Genomic DNA, 13717 nt, shown 5'->3' on the forward strand with positions numbered 1-13717 from the left:
TTTTAGCTGCCACCCTCTCGCACCTACCGCATTTCCTACTCCCCATCCTTTTCCGCCCGCGTAAAGTTGATACGGGTTTCCCTTTTATCGGCGGAATGTGGGAAAGCGGGTTTTGGTGTCCCAACTCTCTCTTTCAATTTGTAAACGCTCTGTGATTATTAAAACAGACGCCGTGTGAACTGCAATTAAAGTTCGCGCGTTCGGGTTTTTTACACTCTGGTTAATACGGAAAGCTTTAATAAATAATAAATAAATAAATAAATAAATATCCTTGGACATTTTACACTGCGCTTCTAGTCCCAAACTAAGCAAAGCTTGTACTATGGGTACTAGACAATGAATATAAACATACTTAAATACTTTTTTTTTTGTAAATATTTTAATATAGTGTTATCTTTTTTAAATTACTCCCTTTCGCAATTCCTGTAATAATAAAAAGAGAAATTGTTAAAGAGATAGTAAAGTTATTGTATGATTTAAGATCATTGGAGTGTCTTAATAATAATTTAGATAATTTATTAAAAGCAGCTAAACTTCATTTCTATCTTTTAAAACTTACTATAACCAATATTAGTCTGTAAAATAGTGTTTTTCCTGAAAGTTACAAAATAAAGTGACTAGAAGCATCAAACGAGATTTAATTCAGTGGAAAGTTTAAACAAATTATTCGATCATAAATTATTTGACCAAAATAACTTAATTTCAGTACTAAAAGTGTTTTCCTGTAAAATAATATGTGTAATAAATAAATTATAAAATACTAATTTCTATAATTTCTGGTCCTATTAATTTTGTAAATGTTTATTTAAAATAAAAATTGAGTCTCAATTTTTTTTCACAGAAAACAAATACAGTGAAAACAAAGTGACAGTATTCAATTTGTTCCTTAAACCTACCCTAAAGCCCTAAAGAGGAAAAAGTATGCACAGCGCTGTAAAAATATTTTCAAGTTCTTGGCTTTCATTAGATACACGGCTATTAAGCCCGTTTTAAAATCTAAAAACCGCAGTGATTATTGGCTCAAATAGTAATACATAACAACGATTCCAGTAAACCTATATCAATAAAAAAGCAATATGAAAATCAAAAATAAGCAGAAATAAATATTATACTTCTCTAAAATATTTCAAAACAGATATGTTTAATTAAATTATTAAAGCCAGGGCTATATTTTTTCTTAAACAGGGAGTTTGTAAATGTGCTTATTTTAAAAGGAAGTTTTAAATAAAAAGTACTTTTAAAAAACTTTTCCTGTGCGGTAACCGTGAGTCGCACCAATAGTAATATTTTTAAATTGATATTATTAATGTATGAATCGCTTCCAAGGACTTTTAAATATCAAAATATTTAAATGACAATAAATTTAATCCCGTTTGAGATGGGCATATTTATTCAATTTACGTAATATTAAAAGGGTAGTANCCATATTAAAAGTGTTTTTTAAACCGACTGGAAGGACTCCAAAACTTGTTTCAGGGATAGTAAGCTCCTCCATTCCGAAGTGCCATAGGCTATGTTTTATCCCGGACATATTTATTGTTCCCTGGAGATGCACGATTGCATTTTAGTGACGGACTGTACTGTAACATTCACGAGTAAACCTCTGGGTAAAAATTTTAAAAAATACTTTAATTATTCAAAAAATCATCAAGCATTAATTGATTACTCAACTTTTGCTTTTAAAAATATGTTTACCTAATCAAATGTTGTGTATAAATATTAATCAACACTTATTTTACCTTCCTTTGTGTATTCGATGACAAGGTAACGGCCTAACGGCTGATAGAAACCATCCCTGAGGGAGACTGACAATAAAATTACGAATAGGTTAAACATTTAAATCTTATCTTCTTAAGATAAAAAATAATAGAAAAATGTGAAAGGATTTGGTATCTCACGCGCTTAGTCACTAATCAAAATACTTATTTCAGTTTTTTTTTTGAGGTTTGAAACGAAAGAACAGTCGCGTTGGCGTTGTACAAATCTCTGTTTTTTTTTTAAGTTTAATTGCACAGTTAATAAGAAATTAAGAGAAATTAACTATTAAAATATACCGAACCCTTTTTTCTTAATCGATTTTATCGTTTGGTTTATCGCTTCATCTACTAAAAATTTATGAGACTATGTAACCAAAAATAACATGATAATTATGGTGATATATGTATTGCAAATTACTTGTTCATAGCGTGGGTTATGTACCTATAATCCACGTGTGACATCGAAATTGAAAATATAACTTATATTTTCTAAATGCTTTAGTGAGTGAATTTCTTGCAAAATAGGAGATGAAAAAGATATTTTCTAAATGGTTACTATTGTGAATGAAATTTCGCCTGAACGGTCTTACAAAATAGAAGATAACCATTCTTATGGCGCAGTCGGGTAATAAAAAAGGACCCGAAATTATTACCACTGATATAAAATTAAAATTAAGCGTATGATAGAAAATAATCCGTAAGATTATTCGGTAGCATAGTAGTTAATTCATAGACAACACCTATATTTGTTTCTGACGGATCTTTCTACTGACCTTATAGCACGTTTCGCCGAAATGATTATAAAATCGATCGAGATGCCCTTTCGGAATGTGTGTGTAACTATTGGCTTACAGGACAGAAAACACACAAGTGAACTCTTACACAGCTGCAACTAATCTATCTATACAGGGTGTTTCTTGTAAGGTGTCAAGCCGAAGGCAGGTGATAGGTGAGGACTAGACCTATCGATTTCACCCCCATGTATGTTCTACGATTTTTCATAGTTTAGAAGTTATCGTAAATTTTGTGATTTTTTTTAAATTGTATGACCCAGTAGGCTTTAAATTTTTTTATCTTTTTTTTGGGTCGACTTTTCTCAGATTTCTTTTTTTGACAGATTCCCTATTAATTGCTGATTTTTGAAAAAAATAATCAACTTCCTATCTTTGATGCAAGATACAAAATTTTTGCTAGAAACATAAAAAATATGCTATTAGCGGAACATTCTAAAATTTTCAACTTAAAAGTTAAAAAAAAAAAAGAAATTCCATAGGTCCAAATTAATTTTAAAAACTGCGCAGTTTTCTGAACTTTCATAATAACACAAAAAAACATGTACTTAATAGGCCATTATTTTCTGCAATCGCTCCACTAAAGTGGTAAGTCGGAGATTCCGTTACATGTTTTTGACTTTCTTAGGACTAACCCCTGTATACAGTGTGTCCGGGCATGTAGTGATCAAACTTTAAGGGCGTAATCTATGGACAATTTTATCGATGAAAATACTTCAAATTTGGGGCCTGACCCATTTCTCGAAAAATTACATCGATTTAAGTTTTTAATTTTTAGTTTACACCTCTGCTTTAAAAAACAAGTGAAAGCATGGGTAGCTTAACATTAATAGGCAAATATTTGATATCATGCGATAGCCAATAAAATTATCTAATAGTAGAAGAAGAAAGCAGACACAAGTTTCATACATTTTATGGGAGTAAGAGTGGATTTAATTAGAAAAATACATTACTTTTTTCACTTCTTTTTCAGTTATTTTCCAACACAAGAAAAACCAGGTCGATAAGGTATGTTTTATTTGCATTGTATTTTTTGTATTTGAGCTATTCTACAAAACGAATGTAAATTTATTAGTCTACGTCTATTAGTTTCGACGCAATTGTTGAACAAAGATACCCCTTCCCAGCGGTTTCCATAGCGCACGCGACATGCGAAAATGCACTGCCTGAAAGAATCACACAACCTATTCCGATTACTACGGAAACCGCTGGGAAGGGGTATCTTTGTTCAACAATTACGTCGAAACTAATAGACGTAGACTAATAAATTTACATTCGTTTTGTAGAATAGCTCAAATACTAAAAATACAATGCAAATAAAACATACCTTATCGACCTGGTTTTTCTTGTGTTGGAAAATAACTGAAAAAGAAGTGAAAAAAGTAATGTATTTTTCTAATTAAATCCATTCTTACTCCCATAAAATGTATGTAACTTGTGTCTGCTTTCTTCTTCTACTAATAGATAATTTTATTTTCTATCGCATGATATAAAATATTTGCCTATTAATGTTAAGCTACCCACGCTTTCACTTGTTTTTTAAAGCAGAGGTGTAAACTAAAAATTAAAAACTTAAATCGATGTAATTTTTCTAGAAATGGGTCAGGCCCCAAATTTGAAGTATTTTCATCGATAAAATTGTCCATAGATTACGCCCTTAAAGTTTGATCACTACATGCCCGGACACACTGTATATAAAAGAAAGTCGTGTTAGTTACTCCACTTATAACTCAAGAACGGCTGAACCGATTTAGCTGAAAATTGTCAGGGAGGTAGTTTAGAGCCAGGAGAAGGACATAGGATACTTTTTATTGCCATTAAGGCGGAACAAAGTTCGCCGGGTCAGCTAGTAACGTATAAATTAAAGACAGTGTCGGACGTTAGTGTTAGAAAATATTGTCTTTTATTGTCGTATTAAGGAAGTTGGTCTTCGCATTTCTTAATTTTTATAATCTTCGGTTCTTCCTTATTATATTACAATCTACATTGCTAATTAAGTGCTTCCTTAACTTTAAAATGGTCAACTCTAAAATGGACACATACAATATTAAATCACTTTGTGTCTTTATTTCCACCTTGGTTAAGACATTGCAGGTGTAAATAAACTTCATTATTTGAAAAGAAATGTAATTAGTGCTTTTATCGGAAGATAAGTCAAGCCGTGTCTGTCCGATTGGGTCAGGTTCTATATCATCATCATCTCAGCCATAGGACGTCCACTGCTGAACATAGGCCTCCCCCAATGCTTTCCATGTTGCCCGGTTGGTAGCGGCCTGCGTCCAGCGCCTTCCTGCTACCTTTATGATGTCGTCGGTGCACCTTGTGGGTGGACGTCCCACGCTGCGTTTTCCGGTACGCGGCCTCCACTCCAGAACCTTGCTACCCCATCGGCCGTCAGTTCTGCGTGCTATGTGCCCTGCCCATTGCCACTTCAGCCTGGTAATCCGTCTCCTCATTTCTGATTCGATCTTGTAAAGAAACACCGAACATAGCCCTCTCCATAGCACACTGTGTAACTTCAATCGTTCTAACTGGTAAATTATGACAGGGTGACAATTTCAGTTGTAATAAACCAAACAATAAAGAAAAAAGACAATTTAACTTTATTAACTAAACCCGCCAAGCACAAGTGTGACTCGCGCGCAAAGGTTTCCATTTCTTTGGGGATATTATTTTTCATGTTATTATTACAATTTTAATAAACTACTTACAGAGGACGTTAGCATTCAGTGTTAAGGAATACGATTAATATTTGATTTGAAGAGATATTAAGTACTTAACGGTTTTTATGGCTAATCTATTTGCAAAAATATTTCTTTCGATGTCCGTTGATTGATCCGTTTTAAAAGACTAGGTGTTATGTAATTCAAACATTTAAATGCATGTAAAGTAGTTTCACAGTAATTTTTAATGGATCCTTCCTTATCACAATAATTAGTTTATTTTGAAAACCCTTGCAAACCGTCGCAATACAACTTGAAGGTATTTGTAAATCTTACATTAATAACTTATTCTAGGATTTTAAACAAAACATTTGTAAAAACGACGCATGTACTCGTAGCGACACGTGTAAAAAGTTTAGCTGCAGAGGCCATGACAGCGCGACTTTATTGCTTTCCGGAGCTTAAAAAAAATTCTCCTTTTGAAATAAAGGTTTCTTGGAATTTTAAGAGTAAGTAGTGTCACTCGTATTAAAATGTGTACGTAATGTCAATTCATAATGATCTACATGAAGTACATATAACATAAAAGTTGTGTGTAAATTTACAGCATCAATAACTAGGTACTTAAAATAACGTGACTCTCATTCAGTACCTGACATCAAAGCTTACAACAAATGCAAGCGCTGAAAAATTATTTCAATCTCGCAAAAATAACGAAAGCCTTCACGCGCGGCTTGAAAAGCGTTTAAATAATTGGCCAACAAGTCGTCGGACTTCTCCCCTAAGTCAATGCCAAATAGTACCAGGCGGTCAGGAGGCCACAAGAGGCTCCGTTACACGTACCGCCCAGCCGCCCGCCCTCACACTCCTAACCGCCGCCAAGTTCCCAATGAAAATCACTTTTTTCGCACCCGTCGATAGTTTGAAATTAAACGTCATCCCGCCTGCGGTTAGCACTTAATTTGTACAATGCATAATGTCATTACTTTGCAATTCAATTTATTATATCCGCGATCCGACGATAATGATCGGAGCTCTTAATGAAATTGATACACATCGATGTCCCGACAACAAAGATACAAAAGATATTTCTGGCAAATTATTTGAGGTGGAAATTAATACCAGTAATACGCACGAGACATAAATGACGTGAAGGTCTAACTAATTGTGATACTGGCCATTTTACAAATCACACTTAAAAAGTCAGGATGCTTTTATTGAATTAAACGTAGCGACGAGCATAAAGGACATTTTTTCGACTGCGACACTGGGTTTGTCTTCGTGATGCGTCGCACAATTAGGCTCAAGCTCAACCTGGTCCCATGAACTAAACCATTATCGAAATTTAGGGAACTTACTAAGGAAACTCTTCCTGAAATTAGGTACTGACTCTCAAGTCACATGAACTCAAATAAATTAGCGAACCATGTTATTCAGAGGAGCATTGGAGAGGAAATCTTTTGTATGTAAACAGGATGGCTATTTAGGATTATACCAATTTGAAATGACATATTCAGTTTATTTGTTTACACAACGTCCGCGCCCCTGCAATAAATCGGGCGTATCGAGCATTTGTTTACAGATGTGTATGTTACAGTCAAAACTTATAATCAGTCAAAAGTGATTTTGACCGTTGCCCTTAGTCAAAAACAGTTTTGACCGATTATGAGTTTTTACTGTAACATGTATAATGGATAGTGTCGTGAATTTTGTAAGCCGGCGGACGGCCGTCGCGACCCGGGCGATCATCGCGAATCAAAGTTTCACAGCGATTCCACTTTGCTCAAACTTTATACCGATTAAATTGATTGCATTCGTAGAACTAACGACAAACGAAATTCGAAAACAGAACTAGTTTTCTTAAAAAAACCTTACAAGGGTCATGTAATCACTGATTTGGAAGAGCGGTTTATTTTTTAGGCTTGAAACTCTAATTAGAGTGCCAAGTAGTTCGATCGAACATGGATGGCGGTTCGAATAAAAAGGACTTCCTTTACGAATCCAGCCTAACTTTATTTATTAGGAATTGCTTTATTTTAAATAAGGATTTATTTTAAAAAACTGCACATTATATAAGGATTTCTCAATGTCGATTCTTCATCGAACGTATTGCTAAAGAATACTTTAAGAATAGACTACCTCTTTGATTTCAGAATTGGATGAGAAAAATGTCAATAATGTCCTTTATTTTCAAAACGGGCATTTCCTGAACTGCAAGGAATAGCAGTTAATTTAATACACCGTGTACACTTGGACCAAATATTTCTTCGTTCTTAACCGTATTTAGGAAGTCAGTACAACAATAGAGAGAAAATACTCTTTGTGAGGAAGAGAGGGAATTGTAGCCAGCGTTTAAGCGGCTTTGGCCACCTCCCCCGAGGTGACGTGACCGCTGCAAAACACTCAATACTGTTTACAACTTCCTGGAGAAGATAAAATAGAGCAGAGAATTGAAAGGTTTCGAGGGGCACAACTAGGTCTCATGAAATAGAAGTAGGATTATTTGTAATCGTCAATTTGATTATACAATTATTTAGTTGACTATATTTAATTTAGAACTAAATATATACAACAATTGATTGTCAGCACATGTTAGTAGGTAGACTGAGCTTCTACTGATGTTTTTTTGTAACTAACCTTTTAAAAATACCCTGCAGGAAGCGAATCTTGATAAAATTCAATCCCATATAAGACAATGGAATACGCTTACTCAGTAAATGTCTGTTACGATGTTAAGACACAGACATTTTACAATGAACTGGTCAGCAGAATTGTAATTTTTTCTTACCTACAACCAGAGTATTTTGTAATACTGTGCTACATACAAGTAGACATTGAAACTTTGTGTAAAATTCAATCAGCGATTAATGTTATTACAAATAGGTAGAGCGTTTTCAAACCAAATAACATTGAACTATAAAAGACCGTCAATATAAACAACGACCAAAGTATCTTATTTTAAAACGGTGACATCTAAGATTTGTTTAACACAGAACAGTAAATATTGAGCAAAAACCTTTGGCAACCAGAGCTCATCCCTGCGCAACTTATCTCCGTTTAAGTGCACACTCTGGCTTGAAATCTTAGATCCAGATCTTTTCGTTATCTGTTAAAACCCAGTACTCTACATTATCGCGAATTTATTTAAATATATTATAGCTTTTACTGGAGTAGGTTTTACCACGGAACATATTGCTTTTTGGATTTTCAAAATGGATTTCCTTAGAACTGACACTATAATTTTACTGTTACAAATAAAAGTCATAAATCGTCCAAAAACAACTTATTAATATTTCAAAAGCCATAATTGTCATGAATTTCTATACACTGAAGGGATTTAGTAAAGTGCAATTTGCAGGAACACAGACGCTACGCACTTTGCGGCCTGTCATGAACCTTCAGGCCTCATACAAAATGTAGGCCAGTTAACGATCCTCTACTCTACACTATTCACAAAATACCTATATATTTCTACTTCCATGTGAAATTAATTATCAAGTTACAATAATATTATCTTCATTTATGACATGAATAAATCACTAAAATTAATTTCATGAGCACTAACAGAATATTAAAATAAAAAAATACTCCCATGAAGAGTACCTACCTATAACAAGTTTTTGAGAAGTTGATTTAGAGAAGTTGATCAGTTTACGTCAATTTAGCAAGAAAAACACGTAATTCTTTGTTACAAGAATAATGACCTAAGGTAAAACTAAATTGACGGAGTAAACGGCAATTGAATTGTCTGCAGTCCTGAAAAATTTGCGTGAGAGCTTTTTTGAAATTAGATCGGGCTCACAATAGGTCGGCGGGTACCAGTGTGCCTACCATGAGTTTACGTTAGGTGAGCTCGCTAGCGAATACGTCAAAAAATTCTATGAAGATCTTATTTCTTGAAAGTAGCCACTAGGGGCGCTGCACAATATGTCATACATTTAAATGTCTTTTTTTTACGCAGTCGCTAGCGAACACACCTAACGTAAACTCATGGTAGGCACACTGAAAAATTTGCGTGAGAGCTTTTTTGAAATTAGATCGGGCTCACAATAGGTCGGCGGGTACCAGGGGCGCATAGGCAGGCGGGGGCGGGCGGCGCGGTCCAGCGGCCGTGATCTTACACGCGTCGCGTACATACCAGCACAGCTGCTATAGTGTATAGTTACATTGCATCGCTGAAGGCTGCAGTCTGCACCCGCTTACATCGCGGCGCGATTCGGAACAGAGCGTACGCCTCGAGTCAAGCTCGGCCTTACGTAATTTGCGGTTCAATCGGATCGACGCTTGCCTATTTAACTTTAGTGTGCGGTCGGCAAAACGAATTACAGTTCGCGTTTTCATGTTACAAGCTGCTGTTTTAGGAAAAACAACGGATTAACGGTAACTTTCTTTTATGTTTGAACGTAGAAACTTTTGCCGATAATCTAGTTCTCCGCTTATTTGTAGTATTACATTCGCGCCTCGTTTGCTGTTGTACAATTTAAAACCTATAGTTTTTGGCTTGCAGTAGTGATTTTAAAAAGCTAATGGAGTATCGCTGGCTACATTATGTAACAGCGGAAGGCGCATCAGATTAAGCTGGATAAGTTTCTAATTAGCATACAAGTTGTTCATTTCCATGCCGGCTTTTGAAACGTAATTTGGATATATTTTTTTAGGTGTCTTTCCTGTGAATTTTGATCGCATGATGAAAATGGTATTTTAGGAAGATACTGAAACAATAAAATAATTTCGTTACTTTAATTATAAATGACATAACATACAACAACTGAGTTGAAAACAATAAAAGATTTTACCGGTAAACATAGTCACGTATTCACCTTTCTTGGAAGTTAAAAATATAACTCAAAGCTGGAACGTTTAAAAGCAAAGTTCATAATAAATAACAACGTAAACTAGAGTTCCAATTTGTTGTGTAAGTTTAGCGATAGTTGAACATTTATCCAATATTTCTGAAGCAAATTGATATAAACGCTATGTGAGGAGGCGAGAGTGAACTCCCTCCAAGTTTACCAAGTTACAGGGAACTTTGCTCGTAGGCACGCGGTAGTCGGCAACTGATAATCATATCTTTTTGCTATAAAAGGAATCGAATTGAAAAAAAAATGAAATGATTGATGAGTCGATGTAGCTACTCGTAAATTGACGAGTGCTTCATTGATATACCTATTTATTGTTTGAATAGGTAGGTATCATTTCATCTCTCTCTTGGAGAAATGGTACCGAGGTCGATATTTAAGCCTTTCATGGGAATACCGATCCATTTCCCGTCTAGATGATCACGACGTGGGGGCCGGTTCTATATTGAATATACGTTCAGTTATATGAAAGAAAGATATTTTTTATTTGACAACAACAACACGTTTGCATTTGACATCCAAAAAACTCGTCATCAGTGGGCTGAGTGTCTCTACTGCAGGAGGAAAACTGTCTAATTTACTAGAGGCGAATGGAGGATTTCTCCTTTACTCCCCACGCTGGCCAGACCCGTCGAGGAGGCCAATTGACTAAATGTTAATTATTGATATTACCTATTCATTGATGCGTAATTGCAAACTATGTATAAAGAAATATCCACTCACATGGTTACCTACCTATACCTAATGCGTGACGTTTGGTTCATGTCTGTTTTTTTTTGTAAGTCAATGGAATGTGCGACGTAACTTCTGCCACGAGCGCCGAAATTTGGTCGCTCTGGTGGGGCGCATTGCGTTGCGCTTCACCAATTAAAAAAGCACTGGCGTTACAACGCTTCATAGTTACGAGCACGCCACTGTAATTGGTTCAGGTAACATTTTTTGATGCAGGTGTTATGTAAATTGGATCCAAAAATTGAACTACACTGAAGGTTCCCGACCTCTTCCTTTGTTTTTGGTCTTCTCTCCATTCATGCTATGAGATTTCGTCTTGGTTCTACAGGCAGCCGCTGCCTAACACCTCTTTATGAATGCTATAAGTAGTTTTAAATGCCCGCTTATTCAAGCTATTTATGAAAATCGGTTTTAAGTAAAGTTATGATGAAAATATAGCAGTCTGTTTTTTATTCAGAGACAGACTCTAGGCCTTGTGATTCGCGTACAATCTTTTTGTGATTTTTTATAATAAAGTTTAAATAATGTTGTCACTTTAGGATCGTGATAAATAACGTAAAATAAAATTATATGATTTACCATCCAAATCATTACTTTTAACGTTGAAAAAATGTGGGAAACGCAGGCTGCATAAAAGTAGCCTGTCGATAAGACAGGGTGTAGACATGTTGTGACGTAATAATTAAGTATAATAAATTAATGTATCAGAATTATTGATAGAAATTGCTATAACACGTTTCAACAGCCTTTGGTTTCCAACGAATTTACTATTTCGCCTTAGCCTTTTCTATAAAATAACTCTACATTCATATCATACAACCTGTATAATATGGTTTTAATAGGATTACTTTCACTATTTACAAAATTGACATAATTTTAAAAATTCGTGATAGGTATCATTCATTCAATGATACCTATCACGTTCAAATCCTTCGTATTACAAAGAACTAACATGGTTTGTGATAAGATTCTAGGAATACTCGTATAAAAGTCTACTTATTTTCGTGGAACGTATTTCAAAGAAATCTTTAAGTGAAAAATATTCTGTCCTTGCTAGGGCTTGACCGAAAGCTGGCATATTTAAAATGCGTAACTCCAAGAACCAATAGGTAAATATACAGAATATTATATTGCTTTCGAATTTTTTCAGTCAAACGACTTACCTTTATGTAATAGATTTAAGGTTGTTATTCTATTACTTAGATATCTACTTACACTGTTCTTTTGAACTAACAAATCTAATGATAAATAATAGGATGTTACCGTAAAAGTTGAGGTTTTTACAAACTCTAGGTTAGACAATGTGAAACAAAACTAATTAAGAAAATAAATTTAGAGAAGTGGATTTTATTTCGATTTACATGTCGAACCCATAGCACAGAATAATAATAAGTACTCCCATAGTGAAAGAATTAGAGTAGACGCACACCGTTGATTTTTCGTCGGCCGATAGTTTAGTCGGGCAGTTGATCAGTATGGGAATGTATGGGAGTGCGCACACTACGCCGATTTGATTTGGTCGATTCTTCATACAAATTAAAATCGGGCACAACTATCGGCCAATTAAAAATCAACGGTGTGCGCCTACTTTTAGATACGTTTTGCTAATTATCGTTAAACTTAACTAATTGTTGGCAGTTGTGGTTGTTTTAATAATCGTTCTAAAATACATACGCCAATTGCTGTTAAGCTAAGAAAACTATCACATTTTATCGGACTGAAAGATACGCAGAATCATTCCAATATTCAACACAAGGAAAATCCCAGTAAAGCAAAACGACAAACCTGACGTCTTGGATCTACGCTGATCATCATCATCATCATCAACAGCCCTTTACAGTCCACTGCTGGACTATGAGCCTCCTCCACTATAGTGGAGGGTTTTGCCATAATCTCCACGCTTGGCAGGCGGGTTGGAGATCGCAGTTTAAAGGAATGATGTTTTTCAGAGAGCGCTGCTGCCCATTCTCTGTTTGATGTGTAGTCCCTAAGTCGCCTCTTACGACTACGCTGATCGGCTCTACAATATGTAGTGGAGTGCTGAAGTGATTGCATGTCGCCGTACAGATTGTAATCGTTACCCGCGTTCTTTTAAATTATTTCTTCTCAGTATTCATTTGCTGTTGTAACTTCGCAGAAAAATCCGCTATATTCCATTTATTTATGCCACTTAAGTAACTTAAGTAGACACTGAATGACTGAACCAATTAACAAATTAGTCCTCATTTACATTATTGTGTTTCTGTACGTTTTAATTAGTGAAACATCATACGATTCGGTTACCTAGAAAGCTAGTAAATAAAGCATACATGGCCAATTTTAGAAAGCCTTTACATTCATCAACGTTAAAATATCGCGCAAACAAGACACTAAATTTAGCGTTACAGTTCTAAAGGACANAGAACGAACATTGTCCTTTGTAGACCTGCCCTTTTGGTTTGATTTACTAACGAGAAAGAAGTAGGTCGATTGACTTTTTAGTTAATTTATTCAACATCTCGAAAAGGCACAGCTGCATAGCTGATTTAAATAAAACTGCACTGGTGATATTTAAGTTTTTTTATACTCGAACCTACATATACAATTGTATGGCGTTAACAAGTTTGTTGTAGACACTCTACCGACTCTGTGTTTTGAATTATTAACACCTGACGCTCGTTAGATGATGTCGAATGAAGCGAAAACTCGGGGATTCCTCGCGGGCATCTCAATTTGGGGTTCATAACCGAGGTGCATTCTCTGGCTGCATTCTTATCACGTGCCCGCGGTAGTCTGCCGCTACTTCGTATCGTAGGTAAGCTGTCGATTGTTTCAATTTCGGTCCACATACTTCCGAGGAGTGAGACGAAACTTCGCTCGTTGGGCAGTCTTGGGCTGGTTCAGAAGTTCCGGCATCTAATTTGGTTAAGCAGATT

General features: G+C 35.3%; 1 long non-coding RNA gene across 1 annotated transcript in view; it reads left to right on the top strand.

Annotated features, from left to right (window-relative positions):
* LOC114360280 (uncharacterized) overlaps positions 1-13717 on the top strand; it is a 32258-nt gene that overhangs the window by 105 nt on the left and 18436 nt on the right. The gene's annotated exons all lie outside the window — the stretch shown is intronic.

The sequence above is a fragment of the Ostrinia furnacalis genome, unplaced genomic scaffold (genome assembly GCF_004193835.3).
Source record: "Ostrinia furnacalis isolate ACB-3 unplaced genomic scaffold, ASM419383v2 OfSCF4915, whole genome shotgun sequence".
Lineage (NCBI taxonomy): Eukaryota > Metazoa > Arthropoda > Insecta > Lepidoptera > Crambidae > Ostrinia > Ostrinia furnacalis.